Here is a 13007-nt window from a genome sequence, read left to right as displayed (position 1 = left end):
GGGAGGTTGTGGCTCTTCCTCCAGACAGCATTAGACTCTTACCAGCCCCATCTAGCATGGCTGATAGGGGTGGGTGAACCTAAGAAGAGCCTGATGGATCGGCCAATGGACCATCTATTGGAAAAATGCCTGGGAAGGCCACCACCTTCCCAAGACACCGGGGCGTCTCTCCGGTGGTCACTCTCTGGCTGTAATTCTTCCTCAGTCCAGAGAGACCGGCAATAAGAGACCCCTCCCTCCTGAGAGGAGCACGCTCGTCTTCTGGCATCTCATAGCAGAAGAAAGAGACAGTCAGTAGCTCTAAACTGCTTTATTTACAGTCTATGTACAAAGAATCCATCAGCATGCCTGTGCTCTCTCAGCAGCAGTACAGAAAAACATCACACACAGAAGTGAAACTAAACTCCAGCAATAGTCCAACAGTCCTGAGACTTCCTGTCTCATGCTCTCACTCACATGATATAAACAACATAGTGATACTTGCTGAGCAGCTTAGGTGGATAAAAATCCTAACACCATCTAGGCTGGCATCCTGTTCTCACAGTGGCCAACCAGATTCCCATGATGGGGAGCTGACAAACGAGACCCAAACACCAGAGCAAAGCTCCCTGTGGCTTCCATCAACAGGTTTTCAGAAGCACTGTTGCCTCTGACCAAGAGGCAGAGCCGAGCCATCATAATCACCACCATTCTTTATTAAATTTGTGTACCACCCTTCAGCTGTTGATCCCACAAAACAAGATAAAAAAAGCACATAATAAAAGCAAGAACAAAAACAAACCAATAGCTACCCACAACACATTTAAAAGGGTATTGGATGTTAATCAGCCAAAGGCCTGGTTGGAGAGGAATGTTTTCTCCTGGAGCCTGAAGGTGTATACTGAAGGTGCCAGCTGAACCTCCCTGGGGAGAGCATTCTGCAAATGGGGAGCCGCCACAGAAAAGGCCCCGTTCTCGGCTTGCCACTCTCCAGACATATTGTGGAGGAGTCGCATGAAGAAGGGCTTCAGAGAACAATCTCAGCCCTCTCCTCTATGAATTTGTAAATGGGAGTTGTAGCCTAACAACATCTGGAGTGAAAGTCAGTGGAGGCTGATACAGTAGGGTGACGGGAAGGCACTGCCCTACCAACTTCTGCCTGCCAACCTCCACCTTCTCTCCTTGCTGCCTGCCAGTCTCTGGGCTGCCAGCTTCCTCCTCTTCCTTAGTCTCAGTGTTGCTCCTTGTGCAACACAAGGGAGGAGGAAATGAGACTTACTTGGCTCTGCCTGTCATTCTCTCTGACTCTGCCTACAGTCTGGACTGCCCGCCTTGCTACCTGTTATGTACTGAAGTTCTCACCCTGGGCCAGCAGAGAGATACTGTAGATAGTTATGCAAATGAAGGATCGAAAGTGACGTTCAGTGATTGGATAGTTTTAGAAAGTTGTTACAGTAACAAGGTACTGGAGCTCTATATAAGCAGGCTGACTGAGCCCTTCAGTTCAGTTCTGTTCTGGCCTCAGAATAAAGAAGAGCTGTTTGAAGAATCGCTGTGTCGTCTGATATGTTCGCCCACAACTTAACACTACCCACCAACCCCGGCGGGCAGAAGCCATCTCCTGAACAGAGGTCTGTTGCCCAGGGCTTGGTGCTGCTCCTCCCTTCCTGGAGGGAGACAAAGCAGCAGCTCCCCCACCTGCGCTCTGCCCTGCCCACCTTGCCCACCTCTTCCCAGGGAAAGCCATTAGCTCCTCTCTCTTAATGGAGAGAGGAAAACTCAGTCCATGGTGCCTGCAGGCCTGGTCCGGATGGAATAGCGATAGCGGCACTGATTACCAGGTGAAATTGGCTTTTCCCCTCTTTCCCCATCCTTCTTGCCCAGCTCCCTGCCAAACTCCAGCTCATAAGCCGGTGCTTGGAGAAAGATTCTCTCCGCCTAAGAGGCCTCTTGCTACCAGTTAGGCCCTGTGCTATGTCTGGCTCGCCGAAGCCTTAATTTAGTGCCTTCATTACCCCCAAAGCCCTTCCGGCGTTGGAATTAGCAGCTCTGTGGGTCTGTGGCTTTTTCAGGGCAGGGAGGAGAGCTCTTGGTGCTTCCTTCTCCTCCCCCCAGAAAGAAAACTGCAGATGGGCAGAGTGTGCAGGGGCGTTGGTTCATCGAAAGGGTCCTCGTGGGCTCCCAGCTTGGGCAACGACCATCTCCTTCCTCTCCCGCCATATGGCTCTCGCAGGACAGCTTCCGTGGGAGGGAGATGACAAATGTCTTCTTTGCTCTCCAATATCTAACCAGAAGCGGGGGGAGGGTGCTGCAGGTCTGCTGTTCAGCTTTAAATGCTGCAGCCCCCCATCTTCGGCTCCAGAGTTAATGGGAGGCTGAGCTGACTCCCATCACTGCCTTGGAGTGTATTTATAACTCGGATGCTAATTGATCCTCCCATTGACTCATAAAGGAGAAATCTCCGGCTGTTGCATTCCGGATCCTCGTAGCTAAGATTAATCCGTTCGGATCAGTTGGGGAAGTTCGCAATTATAATTGGGAGAGGTAATGCCAGTTTGCTGCTCTCTTCGGCTGTTTCATTTCGCAGGGATGAAGCCTCATCAGCAAGGAGATGGGAGAGCACTCCTTAGGCGTTGGCAGAAGGCGTCCTATTTATATAGAAGGGTGGGAGGTGGAACAAGGAGGCTGCTGCGGTCACACATCTCAGAAAGAGAGTAATCTACACTCACCTGGTTCGCCTCCATCCACTTAACGCTTTTCAAAATGTCTCATTAGTTGCTTTCTTAACAATAATTTGAAGAAGTTTCAAGAGTGAGCCACGGGGCTGACAACCTCCTCCACAAGTTTGCCTAATCCCCTTTCAAACCATTCAAGCTGTTGGCCATCACTGCATCTTGTGGCAGCCACTTTCCTTCTTCATCTATCAACCGTGTGAAGAATTCCTTTGGTCTGTCCTAAATCTCCCTCCATCCAGCTTCTTTCGATGGCCTACGGTGGTTCTGGTATTGTGGGAGAGGGAGAGGAAGCTCAGTGACTCTGTGTGACAACTGTCCCACTTGGGTCTTCCCAAGAAGCCCTGTGAGGCTGGCTAGGCAGAGAGAGAGAGAAAGAGCCTGGCTCAAGACGAGTGTCCTATCTGAGCAGGCGTCTGAACCCTGGTCTCTCTAGGCCCACGTCAAAGAACTTGCTCTATGCTGAGTTCTGGTGAAGATGCTGAAATTCTGGATGCTGAGTGAATGAAGTGTGTAAACGCACAAAAGATCTGATGAACCTCCCTTGCCAGTGGACTGCTGGAACAGCCACGTGGAATCCACGGTGAACAACCCTGGATCCAGGATTTGGCTTTCCAGTGCAGCATCTGAGGTTGTGCCCGCAAACTTCCCCAGACAGATGTATGATGCTTCTTGACACTTTTTGAGATTCCTTCCCCCCGCCCCCACTTCCCAATTGCTCTCAACCAGCTAGTAACTCTCACACACCGTTTGTGTTCTCTTAGCGCCGTTTTGGGTTATAACTTCTGCCATGAAAAGTGTGCCAGTTGAACAGCTCAAGAGGCAATGCAAAAGCCCTGCATCTTGAAGTGGTGTGTGTGTGTGTGTGTGTGTGTGTGTGTGTGTGTGTGTGTGTGTGACGGCTGCTCTCTGCAGAGAACCTGATTGAAATGTGCGCTGCCTTGACTCCTCGGAAAGTGGATTGGGAGGGTGGGGGGAGAGGAGAGGAGAGAGCAAGGACCAGCGTCTTCCCAGCAGCCCAGCAGCTCTTCTGGGGAGGCTGCGCTTGTCAGATCCAGCCTGGAAGCTAAATGCACCGGAGCAGTTTATAGAAACACTCGAGAGCAAGCAGGAAGGTGCAGCCAATAGGCAGGTTCCAGCAATGAGGGCATAAATGTTCCAAATGTGCTCAGGGTAATTAGTTCTGAATTACCATGTGCATATTTTAAATATCTCACGATCAACCAAGGACTCTATAAACAGCTTTCGTGCAGCTTTGCGTGAGAGTGGGCTTGGGGGACGCCCCCCTTTCTGCCAAGCGCTTCGTGCTTCAGTCTGGCCTGGAGAGTGCAGATAATTTTGGCTGGGAGATCAGAGCCTGGAGACTGGCTGTCCTGCTAATTCCGTTCGCCATGCCGTGGGCATGCGCTGAACATGAGAAGAGCCTGCTGGATCCACCCAGCATCCTATTTTCACGGTGGCCACCCAGATACCCCAATGGGAAGCCCACAAACAGGACCTGAGCCCCAGAGCCCTCTCCCCTCCTGGGGCTTCCTGGGAGCCATTGTGGCTAGGAGCCATTGGTAGCCTCCTCTGTGAATCTGTCCAGTTCTCTTTTAAAGCCATCCAGGTTGGTGGCCCTCACTGCCTCCTGCGGAATGGAGTTCCACAGTTCCTCCACTGTGTGAAGATGTACTTTCATCCGTCCTGATGCTTTTGAGCCTTGGCCTGGGCAGAGGGAGGCACACAGAGCCACAGACGGGGAAGAGCTTGTGTTCCTCCAGCTGCCGTCGGACTCCAACTTCCGTCATTGCTGACTCTTGGCCTGCTGGTGGCTGCGGCTGTTGGGATCCACCTGCCTGGACAGACTGGGGATTGAGCCTGGGACTTTCTGAAGGCAAACCGTGTGCTCTGCTACTGACCTGCAGTAAGAACGTAAAAAGAGCCTGGCTGCTGGATCAGACGAAAGGCCCATCTTGTCCGGCTCTCACAGAAGCCAGCCAGAGGCCTGTGGGAAGTCCTCAAGCAGCCTCTCAGGTGTGGGGTGGCCCTCTCCTGCGCTTGTGTCCAGGGGCCCTTGCTGCCTCCGACAGTGGAGGTGGCACATAGAATAATAGAATTGTAGCCTTGGAAGGGACCCTGAGGGTGCTCTAGGTCAACCCCCTGCAATGCAGGAATCTCTCTCTTTTTAAAAAATATTTTTATTAGTTTTTTTTAACATATAATTTCCAACATTCATATAACATACCGGTAATTTCTTATACAATATTTTTTACTTCCGTCAACTCATCTGGTGATTTTCCATTTTTATCACTTATTCTGCATTTCCTAATTTTTCTATTACTCTTAATTGTCATTAACTAATAATTTTCTTCATAGTCTTTTTTGCAATATTTCAAATAATCCTCCTTACAAATCTTCTTGTGACCCTACTAGCATGATCTGTTCATTACAATTACTTGTCAAATAGTTCGTATATTTACTCCAGTCTCTGGTCCCGCAGGTTTGGAATCCTTCCTGTTTATCTAGCTCTGCATAGCCTATCAGTTTCATCCTCCATTCTTCTTTCGTCAGTCATTCTTCTTGTTTCCATTTTTGTGCCAGCAAGGCAGGAATCTCAGCTAAAGCCTCCCCGACAGATGGCCACCCAACCTCTGCTTAAAAACCTCCCAGGACGGAGAGCCCACCACCCTCGGAGGGAGACCGCTCCACTTCCAAACAGCTCTTACTGTCAGAAAGTTCTCCCAGATGTTTAACTGGAGTCTCTTGTAACCTGAACATAGCCATAAGAACATCAGAGTGAGCCCTGCTGGATGAGGCCAGTGGGCCATCTAGCCCAGCCTCCTCCTCCTCTCACCATGGGATTCGCACCTAATGCCTTGATCATGTCAGTGTCTCAGGAAAAAGTTCTTCATTGAAGGGTTCTGAAGACTCTTCAGGATAAATATATTACTCTGCATTTATTAAAAGACCCCCCCTTTTTTTGTCTACATGCAGAAGTCCTATTTCTGTCCTGCACAAAAGATACAGGACTTTCTCCGAATCATGACCTCTGTCTCCTCTCCCAGCCGTTCTCCGTCTGCAGCTGGACTTAATCGCTTCTAGAACTAAATTGGCTGGATTTCCAGGTCTGGTCTCTTGCCTGCTTTTGAAGCTGGGTCTTCTCTGGATTTACGCGTGTTCACATGTTTGGCTCAGAGCGTGGAGAATCGCAAGCAGCTGTCACAAAGCGCCTCGCTGTTTAATTGCGGGGTTTTTTGGGAACAGTCTTTGCTGGCTGGTTTCCTGAAGGAGTTTTATAAAGTGTCATCTCCAGGGGGAAAAGGTCATTGTGTTATCCGGCAAAGGTATGGTAGCTGGAAATGCTAATCCTTGGGGCAAGGAAAGCAGGGGACCATGCACACACCCCTTTCCTCACTGCGGTGCTTGGGTGGCCCTTCTCTTGCGTCAACACGGCCTCCCTGGGCTACTGGGGAGCAGGCGTCAGCAATACATTTCTGGAAAGGGGCAGTGGGGACTGGATGCCTCTTGCAAAGGTGGTCCAGCATAGAAGGTGGCAGTAAGAATGGAAGAAAGCCTGCTGAATCAAGTCAATGGCCCACCTCGCCTCCTGCCCTCACAGTGGCCAGCCAGGTGCCCCAAAGGGAAGCACAAGAGCCCTCCTAGTGGTCTCCAGGAGCATTGCTGCCTCCAGCTGGCGAGGCAGAGCAGAGCCACCCTGGCCAGGAGCCATTGACAGTCTTGTCAAATGTGCCGTTCTATAATCTTTTAAGGTTGTTGCTTTTCTTCGTCTTTTGTGTATTGTGTAAAACTGTCATGGTGGTGGGGGGTGACTTATCGTCCTTGCCCCAAATGAAACAAGCATGGACTAGGCCCGGTCTTCCTGCCTTCAGTACCAGAAGTCTGCTTTCAGCCATGGTTTAATAAAGGAATATGTTCCTTTTTTAAATTAACAGGGAGAGAACACACACTTCTAAACACCCAAGCCCACAGGCTGATATTAACTTATGTCTAACTTCTAACCTTTTAAGGGAGGGGAAAACTTTTTTAAAAATTGCTTTGAATGCTGGAAGACACCTGTGTACCTTCCAGCTGCATCCGTTTCCAGACAGAGGTTGGGCAGCATCTGTCAGGGACTCTTAAGTCGCTTTGCAGCGGGTTGAGCTGGATGTCCCTTGGGGGTCCCTTCCAACTCAAAGAGTCTATGATTCTCCCCTTGCTTTTTTTGTGATCCAATCGGCCGCCCCCCAGCTTGGTATTCCCCCGGTGTCCGGCAGGTGGCGTTGCGAGGACAAGAAACCACTCCCCAAAGATGCGCCCCTCCCTCCCTTATTTGATATATAGAGAAAGAAAGACCACGGAGTGGGAGCCTTATCTCGCAGCGCGATCCTGATCGCATGGAAATGGCTCATTATGCAAACTCTCTCTGCTTTGGCGCGCAGAGGGAGCCCCGGAGGCACGAGGACCCCGAGTCGAGAACAGCTCTTGCCTCCGCTCCGATTAAAACGAACGAGCTGCTTTGGATGTAATCGCGCAACAAAAGTTTAATGGGGATTTTCTTTCTTCTGAAGTCAGCTGTCTCCTCCACGCATCGCCCCTCGCGCCGCAGCCCCTTAATGCGGGGCGACGCCGGAGGGGCCCAGCCCGAAGGACAAAAGGGCTTTTTAAAATTTAAAAACAAAAATCTAAATCTTCCCGTCGTTACGTCACGGATCACAATGCATTTAATCTCACGGCCTCGTTTGGAGTTTTTGCCCCCCTTCTCCCCCCGCCCCTCCGAGGCTGTTTGTCATTTTAATAGGGATGCCGCAAAATATATATATCGCAGAAGACAACATGTAAGCAAATGGGCTGGGATGTTTTGGCGGAGGAAAAGAGGGTTTTGCAGGAGATTTTCCCATTAGCGGGCGAAAGGGTTTGCGCAATAAGGAGCCCTGTCCCTGTCCCCCGGGAGTCCCTTGGAGAGCCAGTGCCTGGCCCAGCGGCGAGAATGTCGGGCTACGACCTGTGTTCGAATCCCGCTCTCGGCCAATCACCGTGGGCCAATCACCGTCTTTCTCAGCCTAAGTCTACATCGCAGGGTTGTTGTGTGGATTAAATGACGAGGAGGAGAGAACTATCTACTTAACCCTTAGCGCCCTGGAGGAAAAGTTGGGGGCGGTCATCAATGCAATAAATCAAGAATAAAACGATCAGCCTGGTCATTACTAGTGGCGAGAAGGAGGGCGAGAGAGGGAGCGTTCTTCTCCCAGAGCCCACCCTGGACTGGGGTCCAGGGCGAGAAAAGAACGGGCGGAGACAAGAGAGAATATAAGACTTATTCCAGGCTTCCCTGAGCGCGGAGCAGCCCCTGTCCCGCTTGCAAGCTCCAAGGATGTGGGCAGGGCCGGACGGGGGCACCTGCGGGCCTCTCGGCCTTGCTGGACGAGCATTTCTCACCTGGGAGGCCAGCAGGGCGACGCGCGGCTTATACAGGCCCGAGACCCTCCTAGCGCAAAGCGAGCTTTCTTTGCAGGAAGATGGGCTCTGCTTTAATGGGGGGCGACGGCGGAGTTTAAGCCTGCGTGTGCTGAAGGAAAGCGCACCCCGCCCTTTCATTGCGCTGCATTCCCCCTTTTTTGAGCCAGGCGCCTTCTTTTCAGAGCCCACCCGGGACCACAACCAGAGACGCCGCGCAACGCCTGCCTCGCCGGATGCGCCAAGGAGTCTCCTGCTACTCCTGGCCGCGCCTCGAAGGGCCAGCTTGGGCAAAGGCGAGCCTCGCAGCCGCCTTCCCGTCTCTCAAGGGCGAGTGACTCCGCGACGCGGGGAGCCCGCGGGGACAAAGGGAGGCCCCCTTAGACCGCGGCCGACGCCTTGCCGGAGCGCAGCCGGCCTGGCGTGGAGGGGCGAAGGGGTGGTGGGTCTCCTCCTCTCGCCCCGCTAAGCCTTTCGGCCTTGCGGGGGCCACCTGCCTGGGAGACGGTCGGCTTTGGGCTAAGGTTCCCAGCAGCACCCGAGACAAACTACAGTTCCCAATATTATTTGGGGAGGGCGTTGCGCGCTGTGAAGGCGCGCGCTTAGCCTTCCAAGTACATGGGTATTGGAGAGTAAAGGGAGCGGCGCCTCCGTCCACTCGCCTGGCGCGCCCAGCCTTGGCCACGTGCGTCTGCTTGAGGTGCACAGCTCCCCAGTAGCATCTACAGCTGACCGCCCAGCTCGGCTCAAGCACCCTCGGGCCGGCTACCTGCAGGGTCGGGGGAAGAAGCGGCAACGCCCGGCTATTTATATTCATCCATGGGGCAGGGTGTGTGCGCGCGCCTGCGGGGCTGCAGCCCCCCAAAGTTGCTGTATTGGCTTTTGAAACTGCCCTGATGGCGGCCGAATCTCCACGGCCCTCTTGGTCTTTGCGCAGTTTCTTATTTCTTGCGGGGGGGGGGGCTAGTTTGCCACGCCGTGCCTTGATAGACCTGCCTAGTTGCGCAGCGGGACTTACCCCCCCCCCCTTTAAAAAATGCTTCATTACTGCCGCTCCGGCAAGAGGCCCCGTCATCCCCCGTTCCGGCGGCTAAATGTCAGAAGGAGCGCGGAGGGGGCTGATCCTGGCCGGCCGCTTCTCCACCTGGCGGGCGAGGGCTGTTGCTCTGCCGGCTGGCAGCGCTCGGCCTCCCTCGGGGCTCGGGCGGGTTGCCAAGGAGCGCCGCGCGAGGCACCTGCCGGGGACATAGCCGGCGCGTCTCCGGGCGACGGCGCCTCGGGAGCGCCCCCCCCCCCGCCGGGTCCCTGCCCCGCCCGCCAGGGGGCGAGCAGAAGCTCCTCCGCGGGCCGGCGGCGGGTGTGTCCGCGCGCGCGCGCTGTGTGCCGTCGGACACGTAGTGCTGCCTGCGGAGGAATGTGGAGGAGAGGCTGAATGGAGGGGGGGGGTCATCAGGAAAGACCCGCCTAGCTCTGTGTAAAGTGAGGGGGGCGGGTGTCCGAAGGAAGCGCCTTGGCTAGTCCGGCGCCAGGTAACCTTCGAGGCAAAGGCCGGTGCGCTCCGCCCGAGGGGGCTCCTTGCCGGCCCGCCCAGGCCCTTCCCGGCTGCTGCTGCTGCTCCTTCTCTCTCTCGGTCGCCGGAATGAATCCTGCCCTGCCCAGCAGCCGGGAAAGTAGGTCACTCGCTCACTCCCCGCCTTGGCGGCAGCGCGCGTGTGTACCGAATCGCGGCGCGCCCTGTTCTCCCAAGGGGGCGTTTGCGGGCCAAGGAGCGCTCTTGGGACGGCGCGGGGGCGCTTGCCTGACCAGCCTCCCCCTCCGGCCACTCCTGCGGCGCGGGTCCCTCTCCAAGCGCCATTGTGGGCGGGTGGGGGGTCCGGCCTCTCTCTCTTTGGCAGCATCATATCTGGGCGGCGGGGTGGGGTAGGGGACGCGATAAGATGCTTTTTGGGCTGGGGCAGCCGCAGCCCGCATGTCCCCCCAAAAAAGGCGACCGTCACCCTGTCCCAAGCATATTCTACGAAACCGGAGATCATAGAATTGTAGAGCTGGAAGGGACCCTGAGGACCATCTAGTCCAACCACCTGCGATGCAGGAATATGGAGCTGTCCTTTACGGGGCACGAACCTGCGACCTCTGTGTTCTCAGCACTAGGTACCAACCGACGGAACTATCCAGAACAAGACGGAGGCCGTCCGGCTCCCGTCAGTCGCCCAGCGGGGCCGGTGGCTCCGGGGGGCGGGAGGCCGAGGCCGGCCACACCGGGAGGAAGCCCCTCTTGAAGGATGGTCTTGAGACGGGCCCACCTCGCGGAGTTGTCGTGAGGAGACGCAACACGGGTCTCCCCGTTCCCACGAGGCACAGCCGTCAACGAGGAGCCTCGATGGGCAGATGTGGGGGGGGGGGCTCCCGGGATCTCCCCGTCTCTGCTGCCATGCAAACCCTCATGATTTGGACGGAGGGGGTTTCCTAAGGGTTCTTGGGCGTTGGGAGGGTGTTAGAAATGTGCCGGGGCGTCGGCGCAGCCGGGAGAGCCTCACTGGGCTTGGTTCTGCAGCAGAGCCGCTTCCCAGCGCGGGGCCGGGCGGGAAGAGCGGCCGGCGTGCCTCTCCGTCTCTCCCCCCGGAGGGGCCCGGCAGCCTGCGCCCCCTCCTCGCGATCCTCTCCCGCAGCCGCGATCCGCGCCCCTCCGCGTGGCCCCTCTAGGGCAGCCCGCCACGCTGGCTGCAGAGCCTTTGGGGAAAAACGTGTCCACCGGGCGCTTTGGACGGGCGGCGCCTCCTCCCGGCCCCGGGGGTCGCCCTCGCTCGGCTGGGCGCTGCTTTGGGGGCTTCCTAGGGAGGGGCCCGGCCTGCGCGAGGCAGCTTCGCGAGCAGTCCCCCCCCCCCCACGGGCCTGGCCTAGAAAGCGACTCCGACTCCCCTTTCTGTAGAGGTGAAGCTGCCGAGGGTTGCCTGGAAGTCAGGCGGAGGGGAGCCTCCGAGACGCCGGGAAAGAGGGCAGGAGGGGCCACAAGACTCTCCCTTCTTCACACCGGAGGCAACAGGTGATGCTCCACAGAAGGAAGAGCCAATGATGTTGGGGAGGGGGCTGGAGGTTGCAGGTGGAGAAGAAGGGCCTCAGCAGGACTGACCCCAAAGGGGTTTAGTCTGTTAGAGGGCAAACACCCCCCCCCCAGTTCCCAGTTAGGCCACGATAATGTTAGTGTTGGTTTCTGCTCTCTTCACTGTGCAGCGAAGTGCTTGTCACGAGACAGGTGTTTACATTCCACAGTCAGTTGCTGTTGGGTTTTCCCACGGGAAAGGGAGACTGGATGTGACGTACACTGGTTTCCTGTTTTTCACTGTTCTCACACAGTGCTTCTCTCCGTGCTTTAGAGGAGAGAGGATGCTTTCTCTGCTCCGGCAGAGGCAAGATGTTTTTCTGTAATCTACCAGCTTTGAAATGTAAATAAAGCAACATAGAGTATGTGCACGTATTCCTCATCATTCCGCTGTGCACGGGACACTGCAAATTCAACAGTTAGAACTGGATCTGAGGTCCATGAAGGCCCACCTGGTCCAAAAGGGGGGCATTTCAGGCACTGCGGCCGCATGTGGCCCTCCAGAACTCTCTTAGTGGGCCCTGTAACTCTCCCCAGGCCACACCCCCTCACTCGCCCTGCTGCACACCCTCCTTGAGCGTTTGCCCGGCTGGGAGGAGAGGATCCCCAGACTCTGACCCTGCCTTTCCCTTGCCAGCGTGGAGGGTGGAGTTTGCATCTACTGCACTGCCCTCTTTCTTTCTGGCTCCGCCTACCCATGGCATGTCGCCCCCCCCCAAGGTCCAGTGGGGGCTGTGAAACCCACCATCTCATTCTGCTCTCAGTAGCGGGCAGAGGCCCTTGCCTGCCACTTGTCCTCAATATCTGGCAGATCGGCCTTGCACCTAGGGGCTCCCGTTAACTGACACCATTCATAGCCCCTGACATGGGCGCGTTCTCTCTCCAGTCCTAAATCGTCTAAGGCGAAAGTCTCACGGTTGAACACAGAAGTTCCCAGGCGCAATCCCCAAAGGGCATCTCTAGGGAGAGCCTTGTTCTCTGAAACTTTGGGGAGCGGCTGCCAGTCAGTCCGGAGCTAGCTGGACCAAGGGTTTCGCTCGTCCGAGGCGGCTTGGGCCTGGGCTCAGTGGCAGAGTTGGGACTGTTGCATGGAGACAGCCCCATCTTCGACCTCCCAAACTCCTTGCCTGAAACAGTCCCAGAGAGCTGTTGCCAGTCAATGCAGGCCTAAGTGGATCAACGGCCTGTGCCTGAGGCAGCTTCCTGTGTCCAAATGTATCTTTCCGTACATGGGAGCCCTGGGTCAGTGGGGGGGGGGTCCTTCTGCAGGGAGGGGGGGGCCTTTGGGTGCCTCCCAGCTTAATTTAACGGCAAACCTCCCTCGCCCCATTGCATTGTCTTCTGTGGCTGTTTGGGAGCTGATGAGCTTGCACATAAGGCTATGTGGCTGCCTTTCGGCTTGAATTTTCGTTATGTGCCCTCTCACTGCCCTGGTGTCCCCTGCCCCCACTCCCTGCCTGCTAACCCACGGATCAAACCCTGCAGAGGGCAGAAGCTCTCTTCCACTGACAGCAGTGAGCAAGCAGGACCAATGGTCTGACTCTCATGAGGCACCTTCCTATGTTCCTGGACTGGTTCTTCCAGGAGCCTCAGCCACCTCTCCTGAGAAGCCCGGCCCTTGTGGGAACATCTCCTCCTTGCTGGGGTGGCGGGGCTGGTGATTCGGCGCATCCTTGCCTGACACAGCTCATGATGTACATGCTAGGGAGCATGCGCAACTTCTGGGGAAGGAAAGAGTGAGAGAAAGAGGCCACGACAGC

This window comes from Podarcis cretensis (assembly GCF_951804945.1).
Source record: "Podarcis cretensis genome assembly, chromosome: 15".
NCBI lineage: Eukaryota > Metazoa > Chordata > Lepidosauria > Squamata > Lacertidae > Podarcis > Podarcis cretensis.
This window is presented reverse-complemented; position numbering follows the sequence as displayed.